General features: G+C 49.5%; 1 protein-coding gene and 1 long non-coding RNA gene across 3 annotated transcripts in view; both read right to left on the bottom strand.

Moving 5' to 3' along the window:
- Positions 1–20059, bottom strand: part of mrj (DnaJ heat shock protein family (Hsp40) member B6 mrj) — a 207797-nt gene that overhangs the window by 48844 nt on the left and 138894 nt on the right. The window lies entirely within an intron of this gene.
- Positions 12746–13321, bottom strand: LOC140215909 (uncharacterized). Its single transcript, XR_011892503.1, has 2 exons — positions 13043–13321; positions 12746–12936 (listed from the first exon to the last, which is right to left on the bottom strand). It is a non-coding gene; the product is annotated as an uncharacterized lncRNA (long non-coding RNA).

Here is a 20059-nt window from a genome sequence, read left to right as displayed (position 1 = left end):
CAACAATTAATATTGAGAAAGACGCTACTGGGTTGTGTACATGAGCGTGTATACGTATACATTCGCTCGCGTGCGCGTGTCTGTATCCCTATTTAAGATTACGCTGTCACTCGTTGTTTGCTGCAAACCAATATTATTTGTAGCCGAAGGCGAACAAGCGCTGTCAAGGTTGAGCATATATCGCATGGGGACTCAAGGTTTCTTTCGTTTATATATATCGGGATTGTCCTCTATAGTTTTGTCCTTATGACAACGTGTCATGCGCACGACATATTACATAATATGCACAGCAAGAAGATCTGAGAGATAGCCTGAAAGTCAAAGAAACAGGGAAGACATCTCAGAAGAACTCGATCGCGGTTGCAGTACCATAGTCTACATGCATGCCAAGCTATAGACGACTTGCATATGCAGTTCAACGTCCTATAAAACTACACTTGGGCAGCAGCGGAAAACTTTTCGGTAGTGTTGTGGATGGCAAGAGATAAAATTTGACCATGCATCCGGGTTTCTTCTCTGTATCGGTACACGGATGTTTCTGCATTCCGTATCGTTCGGAACGTGGCAACAGAGGCCGAGCCGCGACTTAGCGCACAGTAGCCGATGAACGGCAGCAGACGCGAACCTCTCGCCGGATTCCCTTCGCCGATTTCATCGACGATGCAATAATTCTACCATCGATTTTATAAAAGCCTGGCGTCCTCTGGCTGCGACGTGTGTGGAAAATGCAGCCAGTTACTGCATCGCCGACGGTCGACGAGAGAGAAGCTCAGCGGACGATTCGAGACGGCTCCACGTCCTCGAAACGGCTCTCCTTATCGGCGACAAAAGACGTGCCCGGAATGGCGATGGGAGTCGGGCGCCTTTCGATTCCCCGCATGTAGGATTTCGCCCGAAGTCGCGCTTTCTGTTAAACGCGTGACGGCGAAAGAGCGGCGACAGACGACCGCCCACTGCAGCGTGCCAGTCGCGAGATCATATCGACCCGCTATAGCTCCACGGTTCTCTAGATTTATATTTAAAAATAAACGAGTTCTTGTCGCCGTAAGGCGAGAACGGCACCACCTTTAAGCATCTTCTTGTGTAAAATTGTGTTAATAGAGCCACCATATAGGTGCACAAGCAGATGAAAAGGAAAAACCAAAGCTTCAGGAAGTCAGGACAGCACACAGGATGCGCTATAGTAGAAAATGCTCTAACCCGTGAAAAGGAAAAGGAAGACCAAAAGCCCAGAGAGTTGCGCACACAGGACACACTTAGCCAAATGAACAAAACAGGCGAAATCAATGCAGTGCAACACAAGCGAAGGCGCAGAGTAACCGGACAGAAGAGGACAGGACGACACCAGGCCCAATACCATTTCCCCAAAGTAATTACGTAGCGCCAAAACACACTTTCACGAGGCTCAGCAACATCATTGCAATTCAGGATTACACGTATGATTCACTCGTAGTAGGAGTGGTCGATAGTGTGTGTGGGAGACCGATAGCATCATGGTTCACTTAGCGAGCTGTAATATACACGGCGCGTCGTCACCCAAGAGAATTGCGCTCGCCGCGTAAATGCTTCCCTTAATACAGCGCCCTTATGCGTATACGGTGCGATAACCCGCGGTTATCGCCCTGTTGTTACACGGCACTGTGCTCTCGCCGAGGTGAGCTTAGAGGTGTCCGCGGTGATTCTGAAAACCATGCAGGCGAATGGACAAAACACGTAGCCCGTCACGAAAGCCCTTAGTATTCGATACTTATAGTGAGGGACGAGTAGACATTGCAATTCGCGTTCGCCAACAGAATATCACGGAATCATGGCGGAACACAAGTGGGGAGTGCGTTTTGAGGAGAAAAAAAAAAAAAGATAGGCTTGACGCAGTGTTTTGTTGAGGCCAGCCATTTTCTGTGATCTAAATTGCAGCACACAGGGCGAGCCGCTTTGCTGATGTGGGCTTTACCTGTATATTTTTCTGCTATTTATTTCCTCTCATCCTCCGTTTCTTTTTATTTCTTTTGTTTTGTTTGTTGCACGCAGTTGAGCCATCTTTCAGTCATCCCCATCTAAAGTGCCTTTCTTTTTTTTCACGTGGCATCCCCATCATAAACAAGCACTGTTTGTAGTAAGTCTGCTTCTTTGTGGCGAAGGGCGTTTTGGTCAGGAAGAAAAAAATACAAGCTGGTGTCGGTGATCCTGCTTCGTAGTGGTGTTTGCATGGATCACCAAGCAACCCGTCGTCTCTTCGTCCCCAACAGCATCAGCAAGTAAACGGATAAATGTGCACCCCGCAAGCAAACAAGGTTAGATAATGGGAAGACGGCTCGCGACAGAACCCTTAAACGCACCAAAGCGTCGTATGCTCGACCTCGCCTCGGCATGCATGAGACGCGCTCATTGGGACGCCACCGCACGAGCGCGCAGCTGTCATTGCCGTTGCCTGTCGCGCGCAGGCGCCTCGGTTTCGCAACGAGGAACAGGCCACGCGTTCTGAGCACCACGCGGGAGGCTGTTTCGGAGTATCGCACCACGCACGCGATAACAACGGGGCGTTGGCGGGAAATCCGCGCGAGCATCCGCGCGGATGACAGATGTCCGGCGCTCGTGCTTGCATGCTGGGATGTCGCGTTCTGCAGATATGATGCCTTCTCAGACAGCTAGCGTCCTGCCAGACTGACCCTACGTAGCGGTACGCCTGGTGCGTCGTTGTGGTGGTATACAGGCTGTAGAATCATCGCGGACATATCCTTATTGTCAACTGCTTGCAGTGCGGCATGACGAGGGGCAATTAGTCTGTTCTGTTGTGACTATTGTGATAATGCATTTACACGATGTATGTACCACCCGATGACTAGAGACTGCATCATTAGGCGACAGTATCATTTGTATTTCTGAGACTTTCTTCTACAGAACTGTGGAGTCACTTAACTTGTATATTGTATGTACCATGTATTTATTACGCCATAGTGTTACTGTGAAAACGTCGCTTGACAAGTCCCGGTGCTTGCATGAAAAGGTTATTTGTATGTAATCTTGAACCCTGTATGTTGTAGGCTAGACCCATTCTTCGACCCGCCGCGGTTGCTCAGTGGCTATGGTGTTGGGCTGCTGAGCACGAGGTCGCGGGATCGAATCCCGGCCACGGCGGCCGCATTTCGATGGGGGCGAAATGCGAAAACACCCGTGTACTTAGATTTAGGTGCACGTTAAAGAACCCCAGGTGGTCGAAATTTCCGGAGTCCTCCACTACGGCGTGCCTCATAATCAGAAAGTGGTTTTGGCACGTAAAACCCCATATATTATTAGACCCATTCAAGAGCTAAGGAGTAGCCGGCGCCTTAAGTTGCGCGTAAACATCTCCTTACATCATATAAATAAAAAAAAAAAAGGTGACACGCACGGGTGCGGTGATGCAGCGTTAAAAGACGTTCGCCCCGGCAGAAAATCAAATAAACCACCAAGGAATCATTACGATGTCCGTACGTCACGCGCCTGTGAGTTTCTTTCATTAATCTTTATTCTGAGCTTTTATACTCGCCGACACCTAATTAGTCATTTTCAGCATCATACTGCAACACCATGAGCGAGCGAACCCTGTCCATTTCGAGAAACTGACCTTTTCCCGCCCCTTGCACTAATGGGTACGCTGACCGACCAAGGCGCAACATACTCAAGTTTATCTCAAGCACTGCTTGCAGACCGCATGAGGAAGCTTTTTTTCAGAACGTGGTGGTAACGTAATTTCAGTTCCGACACGACACAGTGGCGCGGGGTGGGTCTGGTGATACGATGCCGCGCTGTACGGCCACGCAGGCAACGCGGCATCCCCTGGGTGGCCACTCCGGCGGCCAGCCTGCGCGAAAGTGACGTCACTGGTCCGACCGCTCTTCTTCGTCGCGTGAGAGTGAGACGACACGGTTCCGCGGAGCTCTGCCCGCGAAGCGGTTTCGAGCCGATCAGAAACCGAACGGCATCGGGCCCCGTAATTAGGAGGCCGGTCGCGCCGCGCACGCGCTCATACGTGCATGTGACGGGCGCGCCGGTCAGGAAAAGCCGCGGAACGGAGCGGCGCTCCCGTATTTCCTCTCCGCGACGCTCGCTTCTGCGTCGCAAGTGGGTCGAAGGTGCGACAGAGGCAGCGGGGTACGACCCGGCGAATTGGCGGCGACCTCGCGGTCAGCGGCCGCAACCTATATGGGGGCGACGGTTCTATTTCAGGATTGGTGCGGGGGCGCAGACCGAAAAGCAATCTTCGATGGAAGCCGGGAAATGCCACACGGCCGTAATTAGCCGCTTGTAAGAGGTGGGATGGAAGTTCCTGCGCCCGTGTACACTGTTGCGGCCACGGAATACGCCGATGATCATGTGCGGTCTCTGTCAGAAGTGTACAGGCCACTGCGTGTGACAGCGGTTGTCATCGAGTCGAGGTAGCGCGTCCAGCACTCCCACAACTGGAGGCTGCGAAGGACAGTCCTCCCTGTTCACTTTGTAGGGTATATATGTGTCCCAAGCTCAGGTCTGGCTTAGGGTTGCGTGCACAGTACATAGCTTCCCGTGGGACCCAATGCGGCGTATAAGGTGAGCTGCCGGGGGCTTAAACAACGTTAAGGAAGTGAATGGATTTATACCGATGTGGCCCACGGTACGCACACGACAGCCCCACGGGCCGTATGTGGCCGGCAGACCACATGTTACGGATCTCGGATGTTGAGCTTCGAAGATTGATGGATTGGTAAGGTGGAAGCTTGGACGAGTTGGTGATTCAATATCGACATGTTTGCACAGCGCAAAAGACGAGGAGTGAAGGGGAGCGCCTGTGTTGTGTTCTTCCTTCAGTCCTCGTCTTTTGCACTGTGCAAACATGTCGATATTGATGGATTGGGCTATAGTTGGATTATGTTGGATTGAGAATCGGAGCAGTTACGAGCGTCACGGGGGCCATAACGCTTGAGCCAGCGGAACCCTTTGTCTAGCACAAGTACTGCAAGGGAAAGAAGCTACACGTTTCGTAAACTAAAGTGGCCATCCGAGGAAGCAAGGAAGCAGGAGTAAGCGGAAAGACAGGGAGGTTAGCCAGTTCTCAGTCTGGCTGGTTACCCTGTGATGGGGAAAGGCCATCCGATGACGTGCGTAACACGCAATGCGGGCAAAATCCTTAACGTTTCGCCTGCACTGACAGCGACAGCTACATATGCATGCGCAACTCCAGGAGAACGAACGCTGTGGAAGTTCTTTGTGGTGATGATTATGATAGAGATTTATGGGACGTTATGGCGCTATGGAGTTCGATATGGTCCCTGGTTTTATTTTGTGTCTCAACACTCTTTAATGTAGTGAGCTCGTAAAAAATATACTGTGCGGCAACGCAACCCTCAGACATAAAATGCAATGAAAGTGACTACGTAGGTCTTGCGACGCGGACTGACAGTACGTGAAGGTGACTCCCCTGGCTTGAACTACGTTTAGCGGGTTACTCTGTGAATTTATCGTAAATCATGTGCGTTTGCTAAAGTACACTGTCCAGAACCGATCATTAAACGTATACTCTAACGACTCATAGTGGTTAAGTGACGGTGCGCCTAAGGCTCACGCAAATGCACGCTTCTCATTGCATGTTCTCCAGCACATACGCACCGCACCTTTTGTGCCTGGCCGTGGACAATACAGAAAAACGCTTGAAAACTTGCTGCTAGAATGTCCAGCTTTCCACAGTTGTCGCTGTGGGCTCGTCAAGCCTATATATTTTTGGCTTTTTGTCTGTGCTCCTGACAACTGTATCTTTATACACTTTTGTCCAATAAACCTTAGCTTTACTGCTGAGCACGTTCCAACAACTTAATCTTGCTCGAACAGCACATATTGATTTCTCATTCCCGAAAGGTCGTGCTCCAACTCTATATGAGGCTCTGAGCTGTAATTCCTGTTGTCAAGCACGGGACTACATATACTCTCGGTAGTGATGCTCGGTTGTGGTGTGATGTGTTGTGGATTGCGTTCCTCCTCTCTTCTTTATTTATCTCCTTCGACTTCTCTCGCGTTATTCTCTCGTCTTCAAGCGGGTGGGCGTGGTGTCCTTTTTATGAGACAAATACTGGCCCGCTTCGCTTTCTCTCTTTGCAGTGTGCAGCTATGTTTACACGCTCAATAATGCAGTTCACAGGTGCGAACGTGCACAGAACGTGTTAGCACACAGGCGCCGACGACCGATCCGGACACGTCTGTAAGCGAGTCAAGAGCCCACACCAGCCATCGCGGCAAAACGCGCCAAGAAACGCCGCAGCAAACGCCGAAACGCCATGCTTGCCGCTTCGTTCCTTTGACGCATCTCGAAAAGTAAATATTTGCCAGACTGTCGCAAGCACGTGCTGGGACATTCGAACCGAGCGGCGCGAGGCGTTCACGCGTGTCTGCAGCGGAAACGGCACACGTGGCCATTGCGATGGCTTGTAAACAGTCGGACGGCGCATGCGTGTATATATATTGTACCGAAGATGGAACGCGATGAAAAAATGCTAGGGAACGTTCGTTCGTATTGTCTAATATTGATTTACAGGTTGACGATGGACTGATCTGAGCGGTCGCTTTACGTCGCAAGCTGCCTGTTCTTTGTGAGTAATGGCGACCGCGGCGGTGATCAGCGGTACCGGTGCAAGGACACGAATGGGCAAGAGCGACACTATAAACGCGCAGGAATAAATCAGCTTGGACTGGTCAAGTATTAAAAGCTATTTATTTCATTTAATGGTAAAATGACTGTTTAGTATATCTATGTATATAGCGGGTAAAGTTATCGAAGGCCAGGCCTCACTTTCTTAAATTTCGTGACAGAACCTCGGCGTCGATAAGTCATTGTGACGTCACGAACTTAAGAGTGTCTGGGTCGTTTTGGCGTGAGAGAAGTTCTTCAAGCCTGCTAGTTTGAGCGTCCACTAGCTGATTCACTTAAAATAGAATGCAATATGGTCCTTTCTTTATTTTACCGATAAAGAACTGACTACATCCGAGTACAACGCTGTCAGAATCCAGGGCGCTGCGACTACCTGTATGCATGGTGCGCGAAACTCAGGGCTCCGGCGTCATAAGCCTTTCATTCAAGGGAAGCCGCTTTGCTACCGCCTAATAACGCGTAACAGTAAGAACAGCCATTTTGCCATCACATAACCGTAATTTACTTACACAGCTTTACATAATCCGCCACACATGCCACGAAGCAGCGACTCAATAACGACGACAAGGACAATAACGACGACGAATGCAAGGACAATGGCGGCACGCCGGCGGCGTTATACGATGACCCGACGCGGTGGCTCAGTGTCTATGGCGTTCTGCTGTGTGGCCGCAAGGGCGCGGGTTCCATTCCCGGCTGTTCCAGTTAGAGTGTAATGCAAAATACGCTCGTGTACCTTGCAATTTGGGTGCATGCACACTATATAAAGAACCCCATAGCGGCCGAAACTAATCCGGAGTCATCCACTACAACGTTCCTCACAACCTGCTGCGCTGTTTCGGGACGTTACAAACATTACAGTTTAATTTTGATGGCGGTACGATAGCCCACACGTCGTAAACCAGGGACTGAATCGTGGGTGGGGACAAATGAAGTTTCCTATCGATTTCTTCCGAGGAAACGCGATCACAATGATAAACGTGACGATGATACGCATGCACTAGTGATTGCGTTTCGTTCTCCATGGCCGACTGTGACTCAACATCTTGTTTTTTTTTTACATGTAACAGAGATGGGACAGTCGCACGCAAAAATAGAACCGCGTGGGCTGTCGCGTGACCTGCGTGGTTAGATTCACCGGCTCGAGCTCCGTGAGTCAGGCAACCGATATCGTCTGCGGGCGGACAAGGCGGAGCCAACAGCATGTGTCGAGCGCGACTCGTGGAGCAAACACACAATAGAGCGAGCCGCCGTGTTCCCTCGTTTCGTGACTCCGGCCGAACCCATGGTTCGTCTTGAATGCCGATCCAACGCGGAGTCTCAATGGCTCTGCGCTGTTTTGCTGTTCAGCTCTCGCATACGCTGTATTATATATGCGCATGTTTACGTTGCTGTTCTCCGCTCTGTTCAATAAATTGTGTTCGCGTGACGTCATTGATGCAGAACGGTCAGTGGTGAGAGCGCGTGTCAGAGCCCCGCTCCGCCCGCGTTACCAACGGGATCAGCCGGCCGTGAACACGGTGGATGATAATATTGGCATAAACTTCAAGCGGAAAGAATCGCTATGCATTGCATGAGCACTGTTGTTTCTTGTTTATGCAGATTCTTACCGTGCTAGAGTTGCTAGTGGTGCTACGTGGATGCCCTGATGACGTCAGTGCTATGTATATGGTACTATTATTTGAAGCACGATATTCACGTGGCGTGGTCGAGCAAACGTTGTGTGAATTAAACTTCGCTAACTCAGTATTCAGCGGTTTGGAAGGGTGCATAGTGCTTTAAGGGGATAGCGGCATTTAGCTGGTGCGCTGCTGAGCACAAGGTAGCGGGATCAAATCCCGGCCACGGCGGCCGGATATCGACGGAGGTAAAAAAAAAAAAAAAGAAAAGAAAACGTCCGGGTATTCAGATTTGGGTGCACGTTTAAAAGCCCCAGGGGGTCAAAATTATGAGGCATGCCTCATAACCAGGTCGTAGTTTTGGCACGTCAAACCCCATATTGTATTATATTATTATAATCGCATTTTCAAAAAGACTTCTATTTTGTAGGACAGCTGTCTGGGCTTCACATTTTGTAAACGTGAGCGACAAGCGTTACTAATCACCATCCTCTTGTATCTACATCATCGCTGTTAATGCAAGCAAACTGCAGCACCCATCAGCAACAATGGAGGCAGGCGTTACTGATCAGGCCATTGAACACAATTAAAAAAAAAAAAAAGCAAAGAGCTTTCTTTTTCGTGAGCCTAATGGTCCGTAAAATGGGAGAATTAAGAACAAAATCTACAATCATGTGGTGCGCGGTTTTTCTCAGTCTTCTTGCCTCTATCGCATCTGTTCCTGCATTATCTATCACTGACGACCGTCTTCGCCAGCGAACTGAATTCTGGGGGTGCTGATTACGGGACACGCCATAGTGGGGAACTCCGGATGAATTTTGACCTACAGGGGATCTTTAACGTGCCCGCAATCCACGAGACCCGGGCGCTTTTGCATTTCGCTGCTATCGAAATGCGGCCGCAGCCGCCGGGATTCGATCCCGCGACTTCGCGCTTAGCAGCGCAACAACGTAGCGGCAATGCCACCGCGGCGTGTGAGCGCCAGCGAATGGATGCCGGCTGGGCCACTGTTTTCCAGCGCGCAGGCTGCCATTTTGCGTCGTCCACCCCTTCCGGTGGCGATCGATGGAGGAAGGCGGCCCTTTCCGTAGTCGTTCTGCTTGCCGAACAGCGATAAAAGAAAATGCACGAGAAATTACCGCACGAGCGATGAAGCCATGAACTCCGGGCACGACGCTGCCCTGAATCTAAGGCGTTGCAATAATTATGCAAGAGTGGCGAGCTTCCAAGAACAGCTCTGTATCATATGCCCCTGAGAAAGCAGTGAACCGTCAACAGAGCTTTGTACGTTTAGAAGTACTCACTCACTCACTCACTCACTCACTCACTCACTCACTCACTCACTCACTCACTCACTCACTCACTCACTCACTCACTCACTCACTCACTCACTCACTCACTCACTCACTCACTCACTCACTCACTCACTCACTCACTCACTCACTCACTCACTCACTCACCCTGCATTATAGGCAACAGCAGACGTCTGTACATTCATTCTCCCTAAGACTCCATGTATGTATAGAGCGACCGAGCAGTAAAGACAACCTTGAGTCCTACAGAGGATTGAGACTGCCTCTCCACACTGACATTCTCGATATAATGGCCTTTTTCGCGAGCTCCGTCGACCGAGAAGGTCCTCCTCGAACTGCCAAGCCGTAATCGTGGCGTCGAGACAGATGAGACAGAGCAGTGGAGCGATCGAAAAGCTTCGAAGCACGCGTGGGCGCGCTCGGCCCTTTTCGAAAGCATTAAGGGCGGGCGCCCACCCACCGCCGCACCCCTCGGGTTGTTTTCCTCACGACCGGGAAAGACGTCAGCGAGAGTTAATCCAATATATCCCCGGAAATCGATCCGTTTGGCCAGCTACAGAAAGGGCTCGCGGAGCGCCTTTTCGCCGTCTCTCACGGGACGGTCGATCGGAGGGTCGCATTCTCCACCGCTGCGCGGAGGGCGCGGGAAAAACGCCCCGCGCGTGGCCACATGTAATTGCAACACGAAGGTGTGACGACTGCAACGACGACCTCCTTTTGCGGGCAATGCGCTGAATTTGTACGGGAAGCGAGCGATACATCTGAAAGCCCTGGCGTTTACGCACGCATGCACGCATCCAACGAGAATTTCCGGATGTGCTGACCTCCATCGGAAATTTGTTGGCCGGTCCCTCACAAAAGACGACGTTCGGTATATTTTTCAATGTGCCTTACGTATTGATACTGCGGCTTCACGTATTGTGGGGCTTAATAGCTTTAAATTAGGGGACGCGAGAGGATTGCGTTCCATCTGTTTACGCGTCTTTGAGTCAACCCAGCAGAGCACAAGGAGACTACTTGCGTCCCCTAATCTAAATCTCTCTAAGAAGATTCGGAAGGAAGGAAGGAAAAAGTGGAGAAGGAAGGCAGGGAGGTTAACCAGTTTAGCTTAACCGGTTTGCTACCCTACACATGGGAGCGGGATGGGGGGATGAAAGACGGGGAGAAGAGATAGAGAGCACATAACACGGCACACACATCGTTGGTTACAGTCTATCACTCTTGCGCGGTACGTGACATCACTGTCACAGCCGCTTGTCGGAGATATCCAACCGGCCTATGTAGCACACGCAAGAACCCACATTCTGCTTGAGTTTGATACACTTTTTGCATTCTTTAGTATATGCACATGGCTAATAGCGTCCTCTGACTTCGTCAGCTTCTAATATTATTTAACACCTAAACCCAATTGCGCGAATATGTTGGACAGCTATATACTGCCTTTCAGTAGAGTTCATCGGAGAGGCTCTCAAAAAAGAATCGAGTTTGTCTCTCCAGTAAATATGACACATTACGTATAAAACAGCTGACTGTATCGCGAGGAAAAACCAGAATTTTAGCTGTTTGGGAAGGTAACATCGTGGAGCTACCCCTCCCTCAAAAAAACGTTTGGATTTCCATGTTCCATTGAGCGTGTGGCTAGAGACTGTCCGTATATACTGGTGTGTTTGCTTTTCGTATGCAGTGTCGTGCCAACTTCTTCCATAGTAAAACGGCCGGATTTACGCAGGAGGAGAGTGCACGCAAACTCCAGTTTCTATAAGGTATATTTGTTTCTGTCTTTCCCAGCATTATGTAGCCCTGGAGTGGCATCGCCACTAGCAGCGGGCCTCAACGAGCAGGAAAAATATTTTCTAAATAAAAATCATAATAAGCGCGGACACTATGAGAAGAATCTGCGTATACTTGGCGAATCACAATTCGCCAGTTTCTGCCCTCTCATGGTAGGCGCTTTTTCAAAAGGGTGTCAGAGAACAAGGAAAAAAAAAATGCCCCTCGTCAGCCTATCTATATCTTGCCACATTAAAGGAAGCTGCTATATAGGAGCACGACGCCTGGTAGACTTGCGCTGCTAATCCCGATGGCTTTCTCTCTCCTCTTTATACATCCTTAATTATATTACTGGCTTTAGCTCCAACCAATTTCTTTTTAAATTATTGGCTTTTGTATCCAAATTTCTTTTGGATCATCTTTCATGATGATCCCTCAATTCTTTATATCTTGATTGGCGTCTAAGCCCGTTATACCTCATGGTGGTGCGGGCCTCCCCCCCCCCCCCCCCCCCCTTTCTTTCCCCTGTTATTTTTGCTCTGGGGGAAACAATAAAGCTATATAGAGAAGCACGAACTAACCTGACACACATTTACTACCGGTAAAACACTGTTATTACCGGTAGGCAGAAGAGTTTAAAGACAGAAAGAGGGAAAGAAGTAAACATAAAGCAACTAACAACTTTTTACGACATGCGCCATGTATATACGTGGCGTATGTTGCACCCGCCCACGTGACTGAGTTTACCTAATTTGACTCCATTATCTAGAGTACATACCCACTCATGGAATACGCTTACGTTGATCAGGCGCAGGCAGAGTAGACGTACAGTGCTCACGGATTGAAATAGGACACGGAGCATTTAGTACAACCCCACATATGTGCAAAGTACGCGAGAGCCCAATGTCATGTCGCTAGGAATTTGGTCACCAAAGGTGACGAGGGCTCCGATGTAAGTGTACGCGCCAGAATTACGTCGATGTGACACGAACTGCAGCCGGTTGAAGCGAAAGTATGCGCATTACTTAGCCCTAAATTGACGCGTTTCATTCCGTGAGCACTGTACACTCTCGTGGAGGAGTAAGAAAACCCTCGGAAATTCTGCGTTCTGTGCAAGTTTTTTTTTTCTTTTGCTTTCTCTTTTTTCTTCTTTTTCTTTTTTTTTTCCCCCGTGCATAGAGACAGTACTGCACATATAAGCTGGTGATGTGCGCTATGATAGGGAGTTCGCGTGTTGCTGATCCATCGTGCTCTCTGACTATGCATATGAAGTTTGGCAGTCTGTGAGTTATTGCTCTGGACCTTTACGGCTTTCCGGCAACTCGGTGGTCTCCACATTTTTCTTGGCATGCAGTGTTTCATGACTATGAACAACAAAAACACATACATATAGAGATGGGGGAAGCTTGAAAAATGAATTTCCACCGATTTATTTATTGTACTTAGAGTGAACGTACTGGCTTTCTTCTGTACATTTTTCTCACGAGTCGATATCGGCGTGAAATTGTTCCGTGGTGCGGGAAAGAAAAAGAACAACAGCAAGTACAGTTATAACCACAAATCATATGGTCACAGAAATCTGTAAGAGACGGAGTGAGAGAGATTTTATTGATAGGAAAAACAGACATGAGCTTGTCTGCTACTCTACATTCGGGAACGGGTAAGAGAGAGAAAAAGCAACATACCCCACGGTAAGCTGGGAACATGACGACTGCAATTGCGAGTTGTTTTCCGCTCAAAACTACGCATTACGCGAGCAGGCCAAAAGTGCCACCGCTGGCCCTGCCCGTACCGTGCCAGCTGGTGATTCATAGCCGGCTGTTATAGTTGCCCCGTCCGGTACGTGGCGTGCGCGGCGGAGATTAACCGCCGCACGCGAGGCTATTTTGCTCGGGAGAGAAACACGGCGCTCGGCCGCACAGTCCCGCGGGCTGCGCTCGAACTTTTCGCGTCAACGGCCGGCACGCACGGCCCGGCCACATTTTCGGGGGTGATGCGCGCGCACGGGGCGGCCGTTACACTTCTCGTAATTTCTTCCTGCATCGAGCGCTAATTGCTGGTTTCGAGTATACGCGAAGAATACGCGCGGTTCGACCAAAACCTCTCCATCTCTTGCACTCTAGCAAAGAGAGAGGGAGAGAGAGGAGAAGCGGAGCGTGCGCCATGCTTCGCGTGTCGTCATCCTGTCCGCGTCCGAGTGCCAGGCTTCACGTTACGGAAAGTTCCTGGATGACGGAGTGCGTAAGTGGGTGGAGCTCATTGCACGGAACGCGAAACGCATAGATTGAGGCTTTGCGCCCCAAAGTTAAACTGCAGACTACGAGAGGCACTGTAGCTGCACGAGAGCTTGGCCGAAGTAATTTGAGCCACCTGGGTTCCCTTAACTTGCACTAAGTACACGTGAACGCGAAGAAATGGTTCCGAGGGGCCCGATTTTTACTAATCGTATCATATATTGTTTGTTGGCTTCTTGTGATATGACTATAAGCACACATGCATTTTTGTATTCCGCGCTCCTTCGGAATATATCCGCTATGGCCGGGAGTTGAAGTCCTGAGGAGCGGAACGGCTGCACACACCGAGCTCTAACCCAGCCGCAGTGGCGGGTAGGTATGCTACTTGGTTTCTAGCGCTCTCAATGGCTGAGTACTACAGCCACCTCGACGATGTCCCATGAAATCGCACACCGAGCCCGAACAGGACCGAAACTAAGCGCTCCGAACTCATGTGTACATCGGCTTAAGATACAGTTTTGCCACGTTCTTCATAATTCTTTATAAATGTCGTTTGCTGTCGGCACGTGCGCTCTCTCTTGGTTTCACCCTCAAGTATATAAGGGTGTCGTTTTTTTTCACTTCGATAGAATGAGTTGGTATAGTCTGCGCTTACACTGTTTCTATGTGCCATAGACAGATCATATGTGCGAACAATATTAGCGGCGAGGCAAGGAGGCATTACCGTACTGGACACCAGCGGAGGCATTCTGTAAGAATCCATCTAGCTGGACATGTCCACTAGGTCTACTCTTAATGCCTCCCCAGCGCGTCAGCGGCAGTGTGGCCGCAGCTGGGGACACCATGCAGGGCCATTGAGGTCGCCCCTTCCCCTCTTCCCCGCCATTCTCGAGAGAGCCGTGTGCCCGGAATGACGCGTTGTGCGGCGAGCACCGCTCGGTCGTCGTCGCTGCCGCCTTGGAAGCACGCGCGCACACCACGTGACGGCCTCCTTTGCCACCAGCGCAGCCAAGGACGCCGCTCGGAGCGAACACCCGCGGAACAAACGCGCGACCAAGTGCAGCCTTGCGCGCGCACACAAGCGCCGCGGTGCGCAGTCACACGTGTTAACTGCTCGGGAGCAACGCGCAAAGTGGCGGAAACGGCGGTCACCGCTCGTGTCCCACGGCCCCATCAGCTGGTGCCCGTGGAGCCTACACGACGCTCTCAGAACCGGTCCGCGTAAGCGGGAAGGATGGTCCGCGCAAAACGAGACGAATGTCTACTGAAAAATCGGGTTCGTTCGAAGTTACGATATATATTATGCATTATGTTTTCCCACATGCTCCATATGACGGCTGAGAAGGTTAGCTATATTGAGAACAAAGAAAACGTCATAACCATTCGTCATTATTAATCACAGCGCCGCCTTTTTGCTAAGCAATGATGGTGATATATCTATTCGGTTGCTGTTCCCGTTTCCTAACGGTTTTACCCACGGTGTCTTAAGAGTACAACATGATAATGGTTTTGAAGTTACATTATGGTGGGCTGCTCACAAATACTCCAGTACAGACAACGTTTTAATATCATCCTGCCGAGGGGCTCATAAGTGATGCATCAAACTGCCACATTTAATTTTACATATCGCAAACAAAAATAAGTCTAAAGAAATTCAACAAGCCAGTAAATAATTTTACAAGCCGCACCGATCACCTTAGTCACAGGAGTCCCTAGTCAGCTGACGATGGACCCTTATGAACAGACCAGTATACGATATGGGTGACACAGCAGATATTTAAATAACGAGGGCGCTTCTTTGTTTTGACAACGTGAATAAAAATTAACAATGCCAAAATTTTCTCACCTAATAAGAAAAAAAAAAAAAAGCGGAGCTTAGGAAATGGTGTGGAAAACACCACGCGAAAGATAAAGCAAGTTTCCTGGAAATGGAACGCCGTGCTTTAAGATGTGTCCAGTTTGCATTTGTGATGTAAACCATGGATTGGCACTGGAATAAGATCGGGTCACATTATCTACCCTTTTCCTCAGTATATACTGCATGGAGCTTCGACTGTGAAGCTTTCCTATTGGTCCGTATTTAGTTAGATCACCCTTCCCCTGAACGATTTCCCCGAGTGGACCTCGAGCACTACTCTATCACCGTGTCCTCGAGCCACCATTTAACAAAATTAGCGTACTTACTCGCACAATGGTCGCACCCCACATATTGGCCATCAGATTATTTTTTACCCTCGAAAATTGTTTAAGTGACAGTCTGCTTATTTCCGACGTCAGCGTTAGCCACCGACTTTGAGTAGGTCAGGACAGAGTCACATTGTTTATCCGTTTAGCGACATGCAGATTTAGGTAGTGTTTGCAAATAAAGGGCCTTTGCAGTTTCTGCCTGTGTAAAATCAGTACTCTTATTACAAAAGTAAGTGCGGTTTATAAATAATACTCTGTTTCGGCTTACAATTTCTAGCGTGAGGACCCCGATGTAGAGCCCTTTTATTTATTTTTTATTTTTCTGTTTACCACCTAGAATGTTTTAACGAAACATATTACCTCGTAATTATCGCACTCTCCAACTCGGCATCAATTTTCCGCGGGGAAAAGTGCGCGCTTCATGGGAGTGAATAGGCTATTCTCCCTCCCTCTCAACAAGATCCACACTTCCTGTGGTTAGGGTCCCTCCCCACCTCCCCCTTTCCTGCTCTCACTCTACCTCTTCCCCCAGTCACCGCGGCGAAGGTAAAGATGAGACTTCGTGAAAACTAGCGGTAGACCACTGGTTAACGTGTATCCAGTTGCGCTGCTGAGCGGCACATTCACCGTTCACGCCAACAGATGAAGCCGCAAAAGACATTAAATTGAAATCAATCGAGATTAAAGTGCGCGGGTCGGCCAGGCGGGCAGCGCACGCAATGGAGCGGTGCAAGTGGGCTCGACGGAAACGACGACACGGAATGGGCTCGGTTATCGACGCACGCCCCGTTTCTCGCTAGCGAGGCGGGTGACGTGCCAGACTCGCCCCGCGATCGCTTACCTGGAACTTCCCTGAAATTAAAGCGAGACGACGCCTGGCAGCAGGCGGGGCGAGCTCCGGCCGCGGTGGTCTGGGCACGCGCTATATAGTGCCCTTGCACGCATGACTGTGTGCCAGTTGGCGCGAATTCCGCCCATGATTCTTTAATGTAATCTTTAATTTAATCTTGACGGCTACGTCTGTTGCACTGTCCGCCTCTCTTACTCTTTGAGCTTAGCATCATCTAGTTGGTTTCACTGTGACGATATGCGTAATATACGGCACTCCCTCCTATACGTCCGAGGTGTAGGCGTGAAATAAGAGTACTGGAAAGGCAAAACAAAGTTACATAAGCCGCTTATTCGGTGCGCTAACATTTGTTTGAGCTCATTAACCTAACAGAATGGTGCCAATTATCTATCTCTACAGAGTCACCTTGGTACTGCCGACTTTCTAATGACTGAAACATGAGGGCATGTCAAGTTGGCGTTACGACCCTATCGTGGATAGAAGAACGGTGGACAAATAACGGGCACCAGCTAATCCAGCGTAACTGCTGTTCCGGTTCAACGCGGTGGAGCTTGATGGCTGCTGGCGCGTGAAACAGCTAGTACCGCAGCCTATGTTCATCAGCCTCTCCAACAGCTCTAAGGTCATCCATATCAGCAAGTCAGGAAGACGAAAATCCATGTTGGCACATATATACGGCAGTTTTCTAGAATCATTATATAAGTACCGAAATAAGTATTAAATAATAAAGCACCGTGCAGCTTACACCAGTGCACAGCCACCCAATGCTTAAACAGGTTCACACAGTAAGCTGGACTACTGTATACGTCACCACGAAGACGCGGTGCATAGTCACATTGTTCACAATGGTACGTGACGCAAGCTGAACAGGAAAGATGCCGCCACGTCCGAGCGACCCCACACTGCGTGCAAGCGAAGCGTGTCGGAAGACTCCATCACGCCTTTGTCGCTGACGATATGCATGTCCCGTGATATGAGACGGGACGTTCACACCCCTGAGTCAGCGGCAGTGTTCAGAGACAATAGTCACCAATTAAGACACAATCGTCATTATTACCCCGAAAGAAAGCGGAGAAGGAAGGGCACGTGCTCGAGACAAGCCCATGACACGTACGATCTGCGCCTTTCGGTACACGTGAGATGTTTCTCTTCATTACTACTCAGGGGTTTGTTTTTGAAACATACATGCGGATGAGCGCAAGCACGTGATGCACGTTCTACATGACTTTTGACAGTGAAACAGCGCAGAAGACGAAGAGATTGAGCACACACACGACAAACCGCTGAAGGTGTGTGCTTATTCCTTCGGTCTGTCATCGTCTTCTGCGCTGTTTTACCGTAATTTCGGGCCAGGATACTAGTGGATACGGGGAGTGTGGGAACAGCGCTTTCGGATCGAACAGCACAGCCGCACGACAGGCGTCTAACTTGAAGGCGAGGAGTACTTTCCACGAGCGGGCTCCCGAGAAGAGGGAACCACTCCTGCAAATTAAGCCATCCTTATGCTCACTGAAGTTGTTCATTTCCCCTCTCTCTCTCTCTCTCTCTCTCTCTCTCTCTCTCTTGACCGGCTCTGTAGCACACATTACGAAAGTGCTATGATTGCAAGATACGGTCGGCGCGAGTGCGTATCGTTACCCATGCCGATCGCAGAACATCCTAATTGATTTTCCCACAGGCTGTACGAGGTAAGGAAAGACAGCTTGAAAAGCACCCTGCCTCCTTTGACTCGTGAATGTTACTTCCTGTTTCTTCTTCTGTAGGCTGGTGAGACTCATGACACTCCTTTCTGAGTCTCACGAGCGTATTATGAGCTAAGCCAAAGTATAATATTTTATTTTTTCGGGAAAATGATAAGCACATATTCTTCCCGATCGAGTTACCGAGGCTCCTCACTTCTTGAGACGCATGCAGGTATTCCCCGTTAGGCAATTGTCCGATTCTTCGTGCTATTCTTCTATACCGCACCACTTGACCTTGTTGCTTCCCTTCGCCTCTAGTACTGCACTCCCGTTGCACATGTGGGCATTCTCCACCTGCAGCTCTTCGAGCCTTGCCTTGAGTAGCCACGTATGTAATCGCCACTCTGGTGAACGAAACGTGCGAGTGCGTGACGGGAGATGAGACCGCGCCTCGGGCCAGACTGTGTGAACGTTCACGCGGCGAAATTATGCGCAGCAGTCATCCGCCCTCTCTGACATCGTGTACGTGAGACACGTCGCGCAGAACGCGGAAGACACGAGAGCGTTGACGACGCCGTCGCCTGTGTCCTCGCGAAGAACAGCTCAGTGACACATCTAACTATAATACATGCGGGTGCGTTGAGAAACAACCACGCATTCGCTCGGAATGCGCAAACACGGCTAGTATGCGCCATCAGTGCTGTGTTGCTTGAGCGAAATATGATAGTCTACATACAGTGCCTACAGACGACACAAAGCGGTGTCGTCTGTATTTGTATTTATCTGAATTTATATTTCGTCTGTCGAGTACTTGCGCTTTGTGGTCGTTCCCTCTGGGCTATACGACCCGAAAGTCATGAACCAACAAGCCAAAATTTCCACCGGATAGTGTCATACAGTTTTACGGGAACGTTGAATGTGGCTAAGATGAACTCCAGTCAGCGGTATCCACGGTTAAGCTAACTTAAACCGCAGTTGTTCCACCAGCCGCAGTAGCTACATATACGTAGCTTTTCTTTGTAAGCCTGCATAAACGTGGGAATCCACAACCGAAGTTCACGTTGGCCGCATTTCGAGTGCTTGCGAAAAATACAGGGTACAAGGCGCGAAGTTAAATACAGTGCACTACAAGGACCCTTCCCCAATGTCCACTCACGGGAAAGCATGAAAATTATGACGGTTGTACGCCGTTAGTTCCAACTCGATTAAAACAGCCCAAGATGGAGATTGTAATAAGGTGCAACAATATGAAGCTTGCTGCTCTGTGACAGTTCTGTTTTCTTTCTTTCTTTCTTTCTTTCTTTCTTTCTTTCTTTCTTTCTTTCTTTCTTTCTTTCTTTCTTTTGGTTTATCTATGTTTGATGCGGGAGAACAGGCTGACGTACATGGTGCGACACATTTAGTTATTACAGTGATAAAAAAAAATAAACATCCTGAAAGTATCATGTACCTTTATTCTTAGACCTGTATACTGTACGGTACTGTGCGGTGCGCTACTGCGCCCTGTACTGCAATGAACTGAACCTTACCGTGGAATACCGCGCCAACTTAAACGAGCGTCTGCCTCACGCACATTAAATACCAGCCTTAAATCGCCTATGGGGGCTGCCTAGCAAAAGGAAAAGATACGCGCGCCTTCCCGCGCAACCCCCACCCTTGTACTATCCGATCAGTAAAGGTGAGTGCACTCGAAGGGCGACGCCCACGCGGTCGGGTTCATTGTTTCAGCGCAGAGAGAGAGAGAGAGAG

Source organism: Dermacentor andersoni, chromosome 2 (genome assembly GCF_023375885.2).
Source record: "Dermacentor andersoni chromosome 2, qqDerAnde1_hic_scaffold, whole genome shotgun sequence".
NCBI classification, from domain to species: Eukaryota; Metazoa; Arthropoda; class Arachnida; order Ixodida; family Ixodidae; genus Dermacentor; species Dermacentor andersoni.
Note: the sequence above shows the minus strand (reverse complement) of the source record. Positions and strands in the feature narration are given on the sequence as shown.